At 40.8% G+C, this 16,050-nt stretch overlaps 1 protein-coding gene across 6 annotated transcripts in view; it reads right to left on the reverse strand.

The window, feature by feature from the left end:
- The window catches only part of NPR2 (natriuretic peptide receptor 2), a 51,009-nt gene that overhangs the window by 33,726 nt on the left and 1,233 nt on the right, over positions 1-16,050 (reverse strand). For 2 of the 6 annotated variants that reach the window (XM_046023428.1, XM_046023424.1), the window contains exons 1-2: positions 2,491-2,868; positions 82-337 (exon numbers count right to left, since the gene is read on the reverse strand). The exons of 3 other annotated variants lie outside the window; for them this stretch is intronic. The gene's annotated coding sequence lies outside the window, so the exon portion shown is untranslated. Of the gene's footprint in view, positions 1-81; positions 338-2,490; positions 2,869-16,050 lie in introns of those variants that run through there. One more of the 6 variants, XM_046023426.1, reaches the window with a different exon arrangement.

Here is a 16,050-nt window from a genome sequence, read left to right on the forward strand (position 1 = left end):
TTTCATTCCTCCTGCTAGGCAGTAAGCTACTCGAAAACAGAAGACATGTTTTATTCATCTTTGGATCCCCTTAACACTTACTGTATTTGTTGACAGGAGAACACTATCCTTCAGAGTCTAGATGATTACTCCTAAGAGGATGTCTTTAAAAACTGTTCCTGAGGGGCGATCTGGGGGGCTCATTCAGTTGAGCAGCTGACTCTTGCTTTTGGCTCAGGTCACGATCTCAGGGTCCGGGGATCAAGCCTTGTATTGGGCTCTGCTTTTGGCATGGACTCTGCTGGAGATTATCCCCCTCTCCCTCTCCTTCTGCTCCTCCCGTTTGCGTGCTCTTTCTCTAAAATAAAAATAAAATATTTTATTTTATTTTTAAGATTTTGTTTATTTGACAGAGAGTGAGACAGACAGCAAGAGAGGGAACACAAGCAGGGGCAGAGGGAGAGGGAGAAGCAAGCCTCCTGCCTAGCAGGGAGCCCAATGCAGTGCTCAGTCCTAGGATCCTGGGATCATGACCTGAGCTGAAGACAGATGCTTAACGACTGAGCCACCCAGGCACCCCCAAAATATTTTTAAAAATAAAATAAAAAGTGTTCCTGCAACTCCACTTTTGATGCTCCTTTCAGCTTAAGAGTCACACAAGAAAATCAGTCTCACCAATAATTATTGCTAATACTTATTTTGTGCGATATCCCAACTACTGGGCCATGAACTTCACATCTAGTACCTCATCTAATCTGCCTAACAATCCTCTAAGACAGGTACTATTATAGTGAGGCTTGAGATTGTTAGAGATGTTAACCAATTGCCCAAGGCTACCCATTATGTGACACAACTGGGATACGACCACTTCAGAGTCACATCCACAGTCAATCAAAAACAATATTAAACAGACTGTTTTTTTCACTTCATTAAATTAATTTAGAATTTTTAGCTTTTTAAGTAAAATTTATCTTCAAAGAATAAGTATTTGCCACTAGTATATTCATGATATTTTAATATATATATATATGTAATATATATATATATATATATATATATATATTTTTATAGTGGCTAAAAAATTGAAATATCAATGAAGGACTACTTTATTTTTACCTATAGAAAAGATTTCTAGTAATAATACCTAATTTTAGCAAGTGTGCAGGAAAATGGTACTCTCATACACAGCCAGTGGGAGAACAATCTGGTACAACTTCAATAATGAGGATAATTTTTCATTCTTATTTTATTTTATTTTTAAAGATTTGTTTATTTATTTATTTGAGAGTGAGTGAGTGGGAGGGAGAGGTAGAGGCAGAAGGAATCTAAAGCAGTATCCGTGCTGAGCGCAGAGCCCAACCTGGGGCTCAATACCACAACCAGAAGATCATGACCCAAGCTGAAACCAAGACTCCAATGCCAACTGACTCAGCCACCCAGGTGCCCCTTCTTTTTTTTTTTCTTTTTTTTAAAGTAGGCTCCACAGCCAATGTGGGGCTTGAACTCATTACCCTAAGATCAAAAGTAACATGCTCTACTGACTGAGCCACTCAGGTGCCCTTATATAACTTCATTTTCAATGATATGTATTACTTTTATAATAAGAAAAAATTACGAGATCCTTTAAAAAGGTATCAGAGATAAAGGATACCAAAAGATTTTTTTTTTAAGAAAAGTACTTTTTTTTTTTTTTTTTAGGGAGAGAGAGAGTTGGGGGTTGGGGGCAGAGGGAGAGAGAAAATCTTAAGCAAGTTCCATGACCAGCATGGGCAACGTGGGGCTCAATTGCATGACCCCGAGATCATGACCTCAGCGGAAATCAAGAGTCAGCCACTTAACTGACTGAGCCACCCAGGTGCCCCCGAAAGATTTTTTTTTTTAATCTCACTGAAATAGGTCTGTAGTTTCCATTTAAGAAATATACCAGATAAAATTGATGGGAGTTTTTAATGTATAAATTACCAGTATATTTATTTAAAACACTTGATGCTTCTTTTATATAACTATAACACAGTTAGTGTGCAGCTCAGCATCTAGCGTAAAATTTTTATAAATGATTTAGATGAGAAAGAACACAGAGATGTTCCTGGCTTACACATGACAGTAAGTTCCTCTGTTTATATTTCAATCACATTTGACACTGTTAACCACCACCTAGTTCTTGAAACCCTCAAGACTTCCAACACAGCTCATTCGCCTAGTTACCCTCCCATCTCAGTATCCACTAATCTCTTACTGGAGCAAAGGTCCTCATCCTCTGCACTGTGAGCTTCCCCCAACTCCCTCCCCCCTTACCCTGGTCCTCAGCTTTCTGCATTCTTTTTTCCATGCTCATTTCCTTGGTGAGTTCACCTGCAGTCATGGCATCATCACCTGTCACCTCAACGTAGATAATTTCTGGTGAAACATGACCTTGTTTCACTGGGTGTAGGCATGTGTGCTGTTACTGCTACATATAAAAGGTATTCCAGTATTGTGCAACAGTAATGATTAGAATTTTATGCAACTCACCAAGGAAAAGTTTGCTTGGAGGATCTGAGAACGAGTTGTTGGCATCAATGGCAATAAATTCCTTCCCCTCTTCATAAAGTAAACCAAATAAAAATACATAAATAGAAGAAAAGTCAGCAAAGCACATGTGTGAAATTCTCAGGTAATGGTATACCTTGTTTGGGGGAAGGAATAAACTAATTAAATGAGTTCATTGACCAATCGAAGATTTTTTTAAGGCTCTAGATTCTACATTTATAAAACTCACTTAAATGAAGAAAGCACATATTTTTATTAATCACATCTTTGTTTTATTATTTTGCTGGTAGTCAGTCCTAGTCAGCCAATCACATTACTCTTGTGGACTCAGCTTCAAGACAGACTTTCTAACTGCCTCCCTCCCCTTCCGATCAATTTCTTTTTTTTTTTTTTAAGACTTTATTTTTTTATTTAACAGAGAGCGGGAGAGAGAGCACACAAGCAGAGGGAGCGGCAGGCAGAGGGAGAAGTACCTTCCCGCTGAGCAGGGAGCCCAGTGGGATCATGACCTGAACTGAAAGGCAGATGCTTAACGACTGAACCACCCAGGTGCTCCTCCAATCAGATTTCTGCACTTGAGTTTCTCCGGTATGAAACTGCAGGCTACAGGGAGCATGCAAATTTATTATTTAGACCTATGGTATAGTACTCATAGGTCCTGAAATAAGGGCTATAGGCATTCCTGACCCAATATACAGAACAAAGAGTGTAAAAGACTTTTGGAACAGGAAGTTAGAACTTTTTATTAATTTTTGCCTAATCCCAGCAGGAAAGCAAGCACATGGTAGAAAGCTCCACAGAATATTACTCCATAGTAAAGGTCATCAAAACCCTTACGGCCATGAACAAGACTAGGCCCAGATAGTAGCTCAGAATAGCAATAAAAGCCAAGACTCACTGAAGGGTACAAACAGCCTTTAACATCTATCTAATAAATAAGCTTCTGACAAGCAAAATAGGAAAAAAGGAGATGGTTAAAGAAAACAACACTTCTAAGCGTCCGAGTTACTAACACCTCTGGGTATCTACAGTCCTGGGCCCTACTCTGTGGTGAGTGCTTATTGGGGCGGTAGGTAAAGAGGCAGTGTCTGGGGCTTGCCAGCCATGCAGAGGGGTTGTTAGAAGTATGTATATATGGTGGGGCTCCTGGCAGTGAAGCAGCTGCCTTCAGCTCAGGTCACAATCCCAGAGTGCTGGATCAACCCATCAGGCTTCCCGCTCAGCAGGGAGTCTGCTTCTCCCTCTCCCTACCCCCTCGCTCGTGCTCATGCTCCCTCACTTGCTCTCTCACTCACTCTCTAATAAATAAAAATCATTAAAAAAAAATAAGTATGTATATATGCAAGTTGCTACTCAGAAAGTAACCAAAGACCAAGAACCAAGGGGAACGAATTAGGCACCAGAATCAGAATGGCAAAGACAGAAAAGAGGGTGAGGATCAACTCTGGGGAAGTGGTAAGGTTGTAACAAAATTTGTGGGATGGTTCAGGACAATAGACTAGGATTCCCCTGGATCCTGCTGAACCTGGTCAGGTTAAAGGTGGAGCTTTGAAGGTGATACAGCTGTGTTGGAGCCTTCTCCTTCCTCTGCACCCCTGCTACCTCCTGGAATCTAGGTTTCTTCAGATTTGACAGGCAGAAGGTCTCCATGTTATTAGGGTGACACTTAACGTGATGGTGAATTCTGGGTCTACTCCTCTGATCCTCTGTAGCCACCCACCCTATCAGATATTACAGGTAACTTCAGCAGCACCAGGAGTCCAGCCAAACACTCTTGACATTTCTCTACAATAGACTGTAATGGGACAACTTCTGTGACACCGCCATACCATAGGTTTCTTCCAACCACCTGGCAGCTCTCTCTCAGTCTCTTACTGGCTTTTCCTTCATTACCTACCCCTCAGGTTCATTGGTATTCCTAGAGGCTTTATTCTAAATTTTCTTTTTTCTCCACTCAACTCTCAATAATTCTATCTACACCCATGCATAACTCCAATAACTATCTCCACGTGCCAAGCATGGATTCGGTCAGCTCTGCGTTAATATATCCAATTGTCTACTGGATCTCTTCACTTGATGCCCTTGCGAGCACTTCAAACCTAATGTCCAAAATCAGACACATGATTTTCCCCCAAAATATCTTAACACCCTGAAGTTCTCTTACTGGTAACTGGCACCATCATCCACCTAACATGCTCAAGCCAAAACCTCAAAGTCATCCTTGAATTCTCATCTCCCTCACTGTCCACATCTAAGTCTGGCTGGATAGACCTCCAAAATATTCTCTCAAAACCATCCACTTCTCGGGGCACCTGGGTGGCTCAGTGGCTTAGAGCCTCTGCCTTCGGCTCAGGTCATGATCCCGGCATCCTGGGATCGAGTCCTGCATCGGGCTCTCTGCTCGGTGGAGAGCCTGCTTCCCTTCCTCTATCTCTCTGCCTGCCTCTCTGCCTACTTGTGATCTCTGTCTGTCAAGTAAGTAGATAAAATCTTAAAAAACAACAACAACAACAACAACAAAAAACATCCACTTCTCCACTGTTCTACCCTACACAGGGGAAACCACCACCTTCTTTCACCTGAACCAATGTAACTGCCCTTTAACTTGTCTCCTAGAGTCTAGTGTTGATTCTCTCCAGTCTGTCTATAAAATAGCCAAAATGCAGTACTGGCCAACTCACTCCTCTGTGTACAACCCTAGACTGGCCTCCCCCTTACAGGATGAACTACAAACAACTTATCGTGGATTTCAAGGTGCTCTGTGATCTGTTCCCTTACTTCCACATGTTCACCTCAAAATCATTAAGGTCACCATATAAACATAGCTACTTCTTTAAAGATTAATTTTAGAGTGAGAGAGTGTACTTGTGTGAGTAGGAGAGAGGGAGAGAAAAAAACTTAAGCAGACTTCTCTGGCATCTATCCTAGCCTACCTATAGGGTCTATAGGTCTATAGACCTATGGGTCTAATTAGCCCCTCTTGGCCACAGGTGCACAGGCCTGCATCATTCCACATTCAGTCCTGCCTTTCCTTATCAAAGCTGGTGGATGAGCTGACTGGTACCCTTTACTCACATGAAGGTCTTGTACATCTTCACAGTTGCGGATACCACATCCTTCAGAAGTTCCCAACCAGTTTAACAAGGTCAGATCTGATCATTTAAGGTCTGTAAGTACTGCTCAGACTCTCTTGAATCAAAGTTGCTCAGTCTCTTAGACAGCCACCTCTCCCCTGCTTTTCTGTCTGGAATGGATCTGGTTGTATGAGGGGAAGGGGACTTCATAGCAGCAAGAAGTTGACTCCTTGAGCAAGTGGTCCTCTGGGTTCCCAGATCTCCAGTGCAATGTTCTTTTGCCTTTGCTGCTTAGTCTGCAATTGTGGCCCAGCTCTGTGATGGGTATAATTCTTCATTCACCCAGTAAGAGATATTGGTGAAAAATAAGCACATGAAAAGATGCTCAGTACCATTAATCACTGGGGAAATGCAAATTAAAGCCACAATGAGATATCACTACACACCTACTAGAAGGATTTTAAAAACTGACAATACTGATTGCCCATGGGGATGCAGAGTGACCGAACTCTCACACAATGCTGGGAAGTGTAAAGTGTACAGGCATTTTGGAAAACAGTTTGGCACTTTTCTCCTACATTAGGATAAACATTCACTTACCACAAGACCTAAGATTTCACTCCTAAGTATTTATCCAAGAACAATGCAAACATATGTCTACAAAAAGACTAGTATGTGAATGTTCAAGCAACTTCCAAAAAGTGGAAAACTACCTAAATGTCCATCAGCAGATGATTGGATAAATTCAGTACCATTAATCTTTGGGGAAGTAATCGTGGTGTATCCAACAATGAAATATAGCTTAGCAATAAAAAGGGATGGACTACTCATATACACAAAAACATGAATGAATATGAAAAACATAACACTGACTTAGAGAAGCCAGCAACAGGATACACACTGTATGATTCCATTTATATGAAGCTCTACAATAGATGGTACTCATTTGCAATGATAGAAATCTGATCAGCAAATATATGGGGTGGGGGGATGGGAAACTACAAAGAATACAAGAGAATTCATGTTTTGGGGGGGTGATAGAAATTTCTACAATCTGGGAAAGTGATTATATAGGTGCAAACATCGTCAAAACTCACTACATTTTACACTTAAAACACATACATCATCTTGTTTGTGTATTATATTTCCATAAAGTTGAAAAAATAATTGTCTTGCAACAGTTGAGGAGTTATATAAGTCTTTTTTGTTACCTATAGTGGCTGGCAAGCAAACCATCATAGAAGTTAAGCATTGATCCATCAGCCTTCTGCAACATACCAAAGGAATGGATTCTCTGTCCAGTGGAAATGGAAGGCATTAGGGAATTTGTTTCCCAAGTCATAGAAGTTAGAAAGTGAATTTGCACACCCTCTCGTGATTAACCCAACCAAGTCAATCTTTTAAAAGGATTTTATTTATTTATTTACTTGAGAGAGATTGAGAGTGAGCATGAGGAAAGGGGAGAGAATCTGAAGCAGACTCTGCACTGAATGCAGAGCCCAACATGGGGCTTGATCCCACTTCTTCAAGATCATGACCTGAGCTAAAATCAAGAGTCAGACACTTAAAGAACTGAGCTACCCAGGCGCCCCTAACCCAAGTCAATTTTTTAAAAATCAGGTCTAAGCAATGGTAACAGTTAAAGAAAGCTATTTTCTTTTTTTAATCAGGAAGTTAATGCTTCAAAAGTAAAGAATTCCCACTGTTGGGAAACAAAACACTTCTAATACATGCTCTGACTGGGGTCTGGACCTTCCAAAAAACATGGAGAATCATCTGGTGTGTTAGCAGGAACACAGACACACAGACACAGACACACACATACACACACACACACAGAGAGATGGACAGAAATGCCTCCCTGGCCACCCTCTTTATGGCACAGGGAAAGAATGTCTCCACCATCAGAGAAGCAGCCAGATGGATAGTTTTTATTTGTAACTTGACTTACAAATTTATGATCATTTTTTAAATGGCCGGACGCTGGAAAGGCTTTCATGTAAACACAGGAAGGGCAGAACACAAAGTAAAACCCATCAACTGCTCTTTCTACCTGCTGTCTTGCACTTCTCTCCCTCATTCCCACAACTCACTGCACCTAAGTTTCCAAAGTAAATGGTTAACTACACCTGAGGACTTGGGTTAAGCCAAAAGTAAAGAAAGCTCTACGATGGAAGTGTAGGTAAGAATTGAGAGGAGGGGTGATGAATTCAGTGGACGTTTGTCCTTTCTAGTTCCCACCATCCGTGCCCCCTTCCTAAGACTACTCTGCTGTCATTTCAAGCAACTAACTCTCCTGTTCACTGTACATCTTTGTTGGGAGAGGAAAACCAAAAGTCTTCCCTCCCTTCACCGAAACCAAGGACTTTCTCAGGGTGCGGGTGGGGGTTCCTTCTCCTACACCCTTTCTCTCTATATCCTGATAGAGCCATAGATGGCCCTTGATTTAAGCTTAGCCAATCAAACGATCTCTTGGGACTTCACTTCTTTAGCAGAGTGATGCAAGAAGAAAAGAAATGGTTGGTAGTGGATCCGGCAAGATAATTAAGCAGTTCCTTCTCTGTCAACTCCAAGCCTGCTTCCTCAGGTTTCCCTTCCACCCTGTGAGGCTCTCCTCAGCAGAGAAATAATTATTTTAAGTGCACCCCTTCCTCCACTGTCCCCCACTGTTCTTCAATCTCCCTCCTTATTTGTCAGAGAGAGAGAGAGCACAAGCAGGGGGAGCAGCTGGCAGAGGGAGAAGCAGACTTCCCACTGAGCAGGGAGCCCACGCAGGCTGAATCCCAGGGCTCTGAGATGAAGGCAGATATTTAACCGACTGAGCCACCCAGGTCAATCCCCTTCCTTACAGTTAATGTCTGTTATCAGTCTGGTATATTTTCTTCCAGAAAAGTTCTATACATCTCATTCTTGTTTTCAAACAAATGCATCTATGTGTTATATAAATTGGACATGATCCATATTATTTTGCAACTTGCTGTTTATGAGCTGTAATCTTCTATTTCTTTTGTGTATTTCTCATCACACCTGATTAAAGCTGTACACACAAAAATTCTGCAAAGATTGGTGTTTAGAAGTAGGGTGGGACTCAGTTAATTTCACTATTTTATATAGCCCCTTAATTACCCATAATATGATGGATTTGGGCAAAAGTTCAGCTAGCTGAACGAGACTCCTAAAGAATACTAACAATGTGTCAAGCTGAAAAGTTCTAGGCAATACAGAGAAGGTTCCTTTTTGTTGTTGTTTAAGATTTTATTTACTTCTTTGTCAGAGAGACAGAGAGCACAAGCAGGTACAGCAGCAGCCAGAGGGAGAAACAGGTTCCCTCCCAGACGACCGGGAAGCCTGATGCAGGACTCGATCCCAAGATCCTGGGATCATGACTGGAGCTGAAGGCAGATACTTAATGGATTCCGCCACCCAGGCGTCCCTAGAGAAGGTTCTTAAGCAGAGGAATCCCATGATAAAGACAATGTTTCAAGAAGAATAACATGGCAACCTTGTATATAACATAGACCAGAAGAAGAAGAGAATGGAGAACAGGGAGAATAATTCAGGGGTCAACAGAAGACAGTTCTGAAGAAATAAAATTCTGGATTACAGTGGGGCCAGAGTAATGAAGAGAAACTTGTACTGAATTACAAGAAGTTGGGCTAGTAGAGTGAAGCTTAGGATTAGAAGGGTTCAATTTGAATTCCAACTCTGAAATTTATAAGCTCTGTGACTTCTGGCGAGACACTTCCCTGCTCCATATCACAGTTTCTTTGTCAGTAAAATGAAGAACTTAGACTATTAGGCTTTTGCAAGTTTTTCCCCCAGTGGGACCCTTTTTTTCTGAGGGAAAAACAAGGCAAGATTGTTCTGGCTGAGCATAGGTAAAGAGCTCAGAGCCTCAGCTAGTCTTCATTTCATTTCTCTCAGCCACCTCTGAGGCATTCTTGAGTGATCTCCAGAGGACTAGGGAACAACATTTGAGAAATTTCTAAAGATTCTACTACCAACTCTAATATTCAATGACTCAAGGGGGTAAACTTGGCAGAGGTGCTAAGGAAAACAGTAATGACTTTAAAAGTTGCCACAGAATCATGTAACAGAAAGGGTAAATTGCCCTCCAATAAATTTGCCTGCTTTTCCTTCCAGGCCAAACTCAATTTAATGTCCCAACTCTCATCCAAAATCTTGTGCAAGCAGTAATCTAACCTCCATATTAACAATACAGTCACAAACAGTTCACTGCCTAACAATCAGTTCATTCCAATTTGAGGTTCACCGACTAATAGCGGAAGTCTGTCACTCTATCACTGTCATCTGAAATAAAGGTGCTTATTCTAATTTCTGGACCTAAAGCAAGTAAATCTAGCCCCTCCTCCATAGGAGAATCCTTCAGCTGTTTGAAAAGAGCTATAAAGGCTGCCTTATCACCTTTTATTCTCTTTTGCTCCAACCTGCCAAGAAGCTCCATGGAGGTGACCTGCTCTAGTTCTAGATCGATACCATATTTTCTAAGCATCTAAGTGCTTAGGTGTGCAAGCAGATTCACACTTATAAGGCTTTAAAGACTTAATCAAACCAGATGATCTTCCTTAAAACAAATGACTAGCTTTATGGTGAAATATAAATAGAATTCAAACTCATTATTTGGTAACTATTCTTTTCTTGCTTAACATTAGCTGCTCCCAGTTTATCAGAAGTAGACTGCTAAGTCTTTTGACCCAAAGCTAATTGTGAAAACATCTACCCAGGAATCCAAAAAGATCTAAGACTCAAGGTCCACTGAGGCAACTACAAATAATAAAAATAAATTAAGCATTCTGACTCCAAAACCTGTAATGTCATCAACTCACAAGGGAATATAATTCTTACCATATAAAATTCAATTATCACCAAGGTGACACGGAATATCATCAGTGTTAGTAAGAAAGCTTCATTCACCATTCTCCATGCCACCCGTTGCATATTCCACCACCAGATCTGTGAAATCAGGTCTGTCGCTTGGGCCTGGGCATCTGCCAGTCTGGGGAATGTGGGGATGGGAAGTAGAAAGTATGACTGAGCCCCTAAGGAGAAATCAAGCCAGTACAGCCACAGTCCATGATGCCTGTAGGAGCGTGGAACCTTTACAGTTTCTGGGCTCCAGCTGTCCTGGTAACCTGAGGCCTCCTTATTTGTGTTGGCATCTTGGGGCCAAGAGCGGAAGCAAAGCTGGAGCACCAGCAAGATCTGCAGGAAAAAAATGTGGGTAATGCAGCAGTTATGCCACAGGAGGGTCAAGCCTAGGGCATAAGAATTACCTGGTTAGGGGAGAAGAGGGTGTAGTTGTCTTATAAAAGTCAGATTTCCAGAGTTCATTTCCAATGTTTCTGATTCAACAGGTCTAGGATGAGCTCAGAAATCTGCAATTTTAAGAAGCCACCACCTACCAAGTAAGACAAAGACCACACTTTTGAAAATTCAAGCTAAGCAAACAAATCAACAGTCGGAGAGAAAAAGTATAGCCACCTATCAGTTTCAGAAAGCCCATGTTCTAGAACAGTAGTTCTCAACATGGGGGGCGGGTTGCTGATTTTGCCTTCCAGGGGGACATTTTGGCAATGCCTGAAGACATTTTTGGTTATCACAGTGGAGGTCAGGGATGCTCCTAAACATCTCACAGGTCAAAGGACTGGCCCCAAACAATAAAGTCTTATCCAGCCCAAACCCCAGTGCCATGGAGGAGGAAATTCTCCTCCTCAGCAACACCATTCCCAATCCACAGAAATCAATGCTACATACACAATTTTGGTCACAGTACAGAAAACTATGTGAAGTCCCCTGGAAAAAAATGAGACCCCAAAAATCACTTTAAATAAACAACAACAGTGAATGTTATTAAAGATATGGATAAGAAGGAGACTAGAACAACAGACAACACGGGCACCTGGTTGGCTCAATCAGCAGAGCATGTGACTCTTGATCTCAGGGTCCTGAGTTCAAGCCCCACAATGGGCATGGAGCCTACTTAAAAACAAAAACAAAACAAAAAAAAAAAACAAAAAAAAAAAAAACAAAAACAAATGAACAAAAATTAGAACAGACAATGATGAGAGGTAGGTATGGACAAAGATGGTGAGCCAAGAAGGAAATCAAGAGAGGACAAGGCACTGGGTGACAGCAGCAAGCAATGAACGCCACTCCCTCAATGGATGCAGCCTCTCTCCACATGTGGAGGATTGGTAAAGAGAAACCTATTAAAAATAACATAAGCAAAAAAAGAAAAGGAAAGGAAAATGGATAAAGGAACTGTAAAGAAGGAGCTTTAGGATACATCAAGCACAGATCTGGAGTGAAAAAAGACAACAGAGATTCCTTTATAAAAGAAAGCTAAATAAAGACTCTTAAGCAATGGTAAGAAAATGAGAAGACTCCTAGAAGAAGGTTGGGAGTTACGTGAGAAAGGAAAAAAAAAAAATTTATGATCTTCTAGCCCTAATTTCCTCCCCTACCTTCACCCCAAGAAAGATGATCCTTTAAAAGTTCTTTGATTTTATCAAGCAGACATAATGAAGGCAGGATGGGGGTGCCTGGCTCAGTCGGTTAAGCAGCTGCCTTCTTCAGCTCAGGTCATGATCCCAGGGTCTGGGGATTGAACCTCACATTGGGCTCCCTTCTCAGCGGGGAGCTTGCTTCTCCCCTACCTGCCATTCCCCCTGCTTGTGCTTGCACTCTCTCTCTTTATAAGTGTCAAATAAATATATATATTTTTTAATCTTAAAATAAAATAATGAAAAGGAAGGGAAGTTGGAGAAAGAGGAGCACACCTAAGAATTCTTTGTTTTTTAAAGATTTTATTTACTTATTTATTTGAGAGAGAACAAGCACAAGCAGGGGAGTGGCAGGGAGGGAAGAAGCAGGCTCCCTGCTGAGCAAGGAGCCCCATCCAATGTGGGCCTTGAGCCCAGATCCCTGGGATCATGACCTGAGCCAAAGGCAGACACGTGACTGAGCCACCCAGGCACCCCTAAGAATTCTTCTCAAAGGAGAAGATGGTGGTGCTCAAAAAAAAAAAAAAAAAAAAAGAAAAGAAAAGTAAGACTCAAAGAGAAGGACAAAAGATGTTTTGGGGAAAGAAGAGAAAAGATGAGGGAGAGATCTGGTAGCAACGTGAGGGAGAGGGACTTTAAGGACTCTTTCTCTTTGGGAAAGAGAAATTAAATGAGGTTTTTTTTTTTTTTAAAGCATTGCTTCCGGGATATGAGAGATGAGATATAGCCTTTATCTTCTATCCCTTCTAAGGAACCTTCAGTAAAATCTGACATTACTTTGGGGATTGGGTCTGCATTTTTTCTCAGTTGTGACAACATGTAAGATTGGCCTTTAGGCAGATCAAGAGCCCAGTTACATACATTTTTACCATGTTCGAAGTTGACTCTAAGATTTCTGGAGCAACCTAAAGACAGCCATATGATAATAAACTAACACCCAGAGTTTAGAGCTGTACTAACATAAGTTATTCACCTCAAGGGGCTATTTAAATTTAAATTAACTAAAATTTAAAATTCCATTTCTCAGTCACACTAGCTATATTTCAAGTGCTCAAAAACCACATGTGGCTAGTGGCTAAGGATTAGTCAGGACAGGCAGAGAACAGTTCCATCACCACAGAAAGTTCTATTGGACAGTGCTGGAGTAAAGAAAAAAGCTTAGACAAATAGCTAACAAAAAATGAACCCCTTTCAAATCTTTAGAGAGCTGCCACATTGAAAAACAAGTAGATTTTTCCCCAATGTTGTTTCAAAAAGCAGAATTAAGGGGGGAAATGAGATGCTGTAACATGACAGATTTCAGTTTAACAACTCTCTAGTACCTAAAGCCAGATAACAGTAGAAGGGACAGCCTCTGACCACAGAAGGAAGTGACCCATTTCATTCAGTAAAGACAGTCAAGCAAAGACCAACTGGATCATCTTTCAGAACTAACAAAGAACTAGATGCCTTCTAAGTATCTAGTTTTGAATCTATAATTTTAAGAAAAGAGCAATTTACAAATAAGATAAAAGTGAGAGTCATAAATAGAATTTTAAAAGTCATTACTGCCACAAGTAAACTATAGAGCAGGCAGGAACAATGAAAACATTTAAGTGGACAGGGAATTTAGTCAAACATTAAAGGTGGTTAGTTAGGGGTTAATTACTGGTGGTACAGGCTATCATGAATGTAGTAATTTTTAAGGAGAAAAAAAATTACACGAACTTGTTAAGAATGGTACCAATGGTTCAGAGACAAGGTGGGGAAACTTCAGTACGGGTTATTAATGGAAACTTGACCACAGCTGAAATCAGTACTAGAACCAGAGGATCTTTTCTATTCTCTGCCAAAGAGAACACCAGGCTAAGTATAGCAATTGAATGTTCTTGGACTCTGGCCCCTCCATCCCATTCCCCTGTTGTTCACCCATGGTCTTATTTGTCATCTCTCTCAACTCCTGAAACTCAGTCTCCTTCATGTGATCTCCTCATCTGCATAGGAACAGCTTCTTTCAACCTTCTCATCTCAATGAGAATGCCAAAGGATGAGGTCTCTTAACTTTCTATCCTAGCTATGAACTTAACCCATCTTCATCCACCACCCCAAAATGTACTTGGCTTGATTATAATGTAACATACTGAATATATATTCATATACATGTACTGACTTGTTACATTATCTGTGCATTTTAGTGTTTATGTGTACATGAGAGAATTCATGCAAACGCATGTGGTAACATCCTTTCTTGGTCAACACTGAGGAATCTGGCACCAAAATTGTGAAATTCACTCTTCAGTGGCTAACACACCAAGCTTCAGTGGAGTCATCCAATGGACTCTATGGTTGACCATGTCATGCTTCTGAATGCAAAATACTGGAAGAAGAGACAGAAGTAGATATAAATTTGAAAATTTTTATCCTTGTAGGAAAAATAGTGGAAACATAAGCGTCTTAGAGGAAGACTAGCTTAATCATAAGGGGAAGGTTGAAGCCTTGGTGAAAGCAAACATAAGAGGCTTTCCAAACAGTCCAGAAACAGAAAAGGGTGAGAAGAGAGGAAGGAAAACAGAAGTAGATCATGCAGAATAAATAAAATCCAACCTTTAAAAAAAAAAAATCTAAGGTCTTACCAAAGAGAAAGGTGGAAAAAAGAAGATTTCAACAAGAGTGTTAAAGATGGAAAAGAGCCAGAAAGGGCTGTAGGCTTAAAAAAAAAAAAATCAATGAAGAAGTAGTGGTGTATGTTGGCAAAGAGAAGTGTAGAGTTGAGGGAAGGGATAGAATTTATGGTAGGGGAAGTTGGTGTGAAGTTTTCCTCTAAAGATGCCCAGCAGAGCAAAGAAGGAATGAAGGCAAAAGCCACTGGGAATAAGGTAGGGCTGGGATAAAACAGCAGAGGAGAAAGCAACAGCGTCCAAAGTAAGAAATTATTTTCTTTTTTATAATTAATTGACCCAGATCTTCCTGTCTGGGGCCAAAGGCAACTGTAGGATTTAAAGATCTTTAAAATAAATCATAAAGATCCTGCTCCTTAGAATTGCCTTTGGCCCAGACTAAAATAAACTATAAAGATCATGACAGAATTAGTGTCAGTTTCTGAGACAAGTACAAAATACCATTGTGGAGTTGATTTTAGAAATCAAACTAATAAGTGCCATTAAAGAAATGCTACTGTGAATAAAACACCTTTACCTTTCTCTTTTTATCAGTCACAGGGTAAATATAGAAATTTCATAGTTACACAGGTCCACAGAAGACAGTAAGTGACCTAATATAATATATATGGTAAAACCGAGTTGTTTGTCTTTGTATACTGTAGCCTAATGCCCAGTCCCCAACAAATGTTTTACTTGGTTCAGGATTCACAGGACAGGTTATAGGGCTGCACAGAGAAAAGTTAAGGTTAAAAACAAAGACCATAAGATGAGGGACTGGGAAATGAGAGGTGTTGTGCTGATACAGAACTGAGGCATTAGAAACACAGAATTCACACAAGTAGCGAGGGGGGAAAAGGCACAAAAGCATGGCAGTGCCATTTAACTAATCTTGATAGCCTCACTGTGGGTGTTTAAACACTGAATCCCACTTTTTAACTCTTCTCTTTTTAAAACATCAACATTTAATCGCTTGATATATGCAGTTATGTGATTTTAAATGACTATTAAAATTAGCACATCAATGCCTAATTCTTTGGCAAAGACCGAATGGCAGGTGGTAATGTTAGACACAGATAACCTCACCTTTAAGTCACTCACTACTCTTCTTGCTCGGAAGGCCATAGATTCTACCTGTGAGGGCAAATTCCAATTCCTCACGCCAGCATTCAAAGCTTTTAAATGACCTAGCCACATGGTACCTACATAACCCTAAGTCCCCTACCCCCAAAACCTAGCTTCCACTGTCAGAGCGCACAGACCTCTAGACAGACCGTATCTCTGCAGTCTGGCCGTTTCCACCTTCCT

The sequence above is a fragment of the Meles meles genome, chromosome 11 (genome assembly GCF_922984935.1).
Source record: "Meles meles chromosome 11, mMelMel3.1 paternal haplotype, whole genome shotgun sequence".
Classification (NCBI taxonomy): Eukaryota; Metazoa; Chordata; class Mammalia; order Carnivora; family Mustelidae; genus Meles; species Meles meles.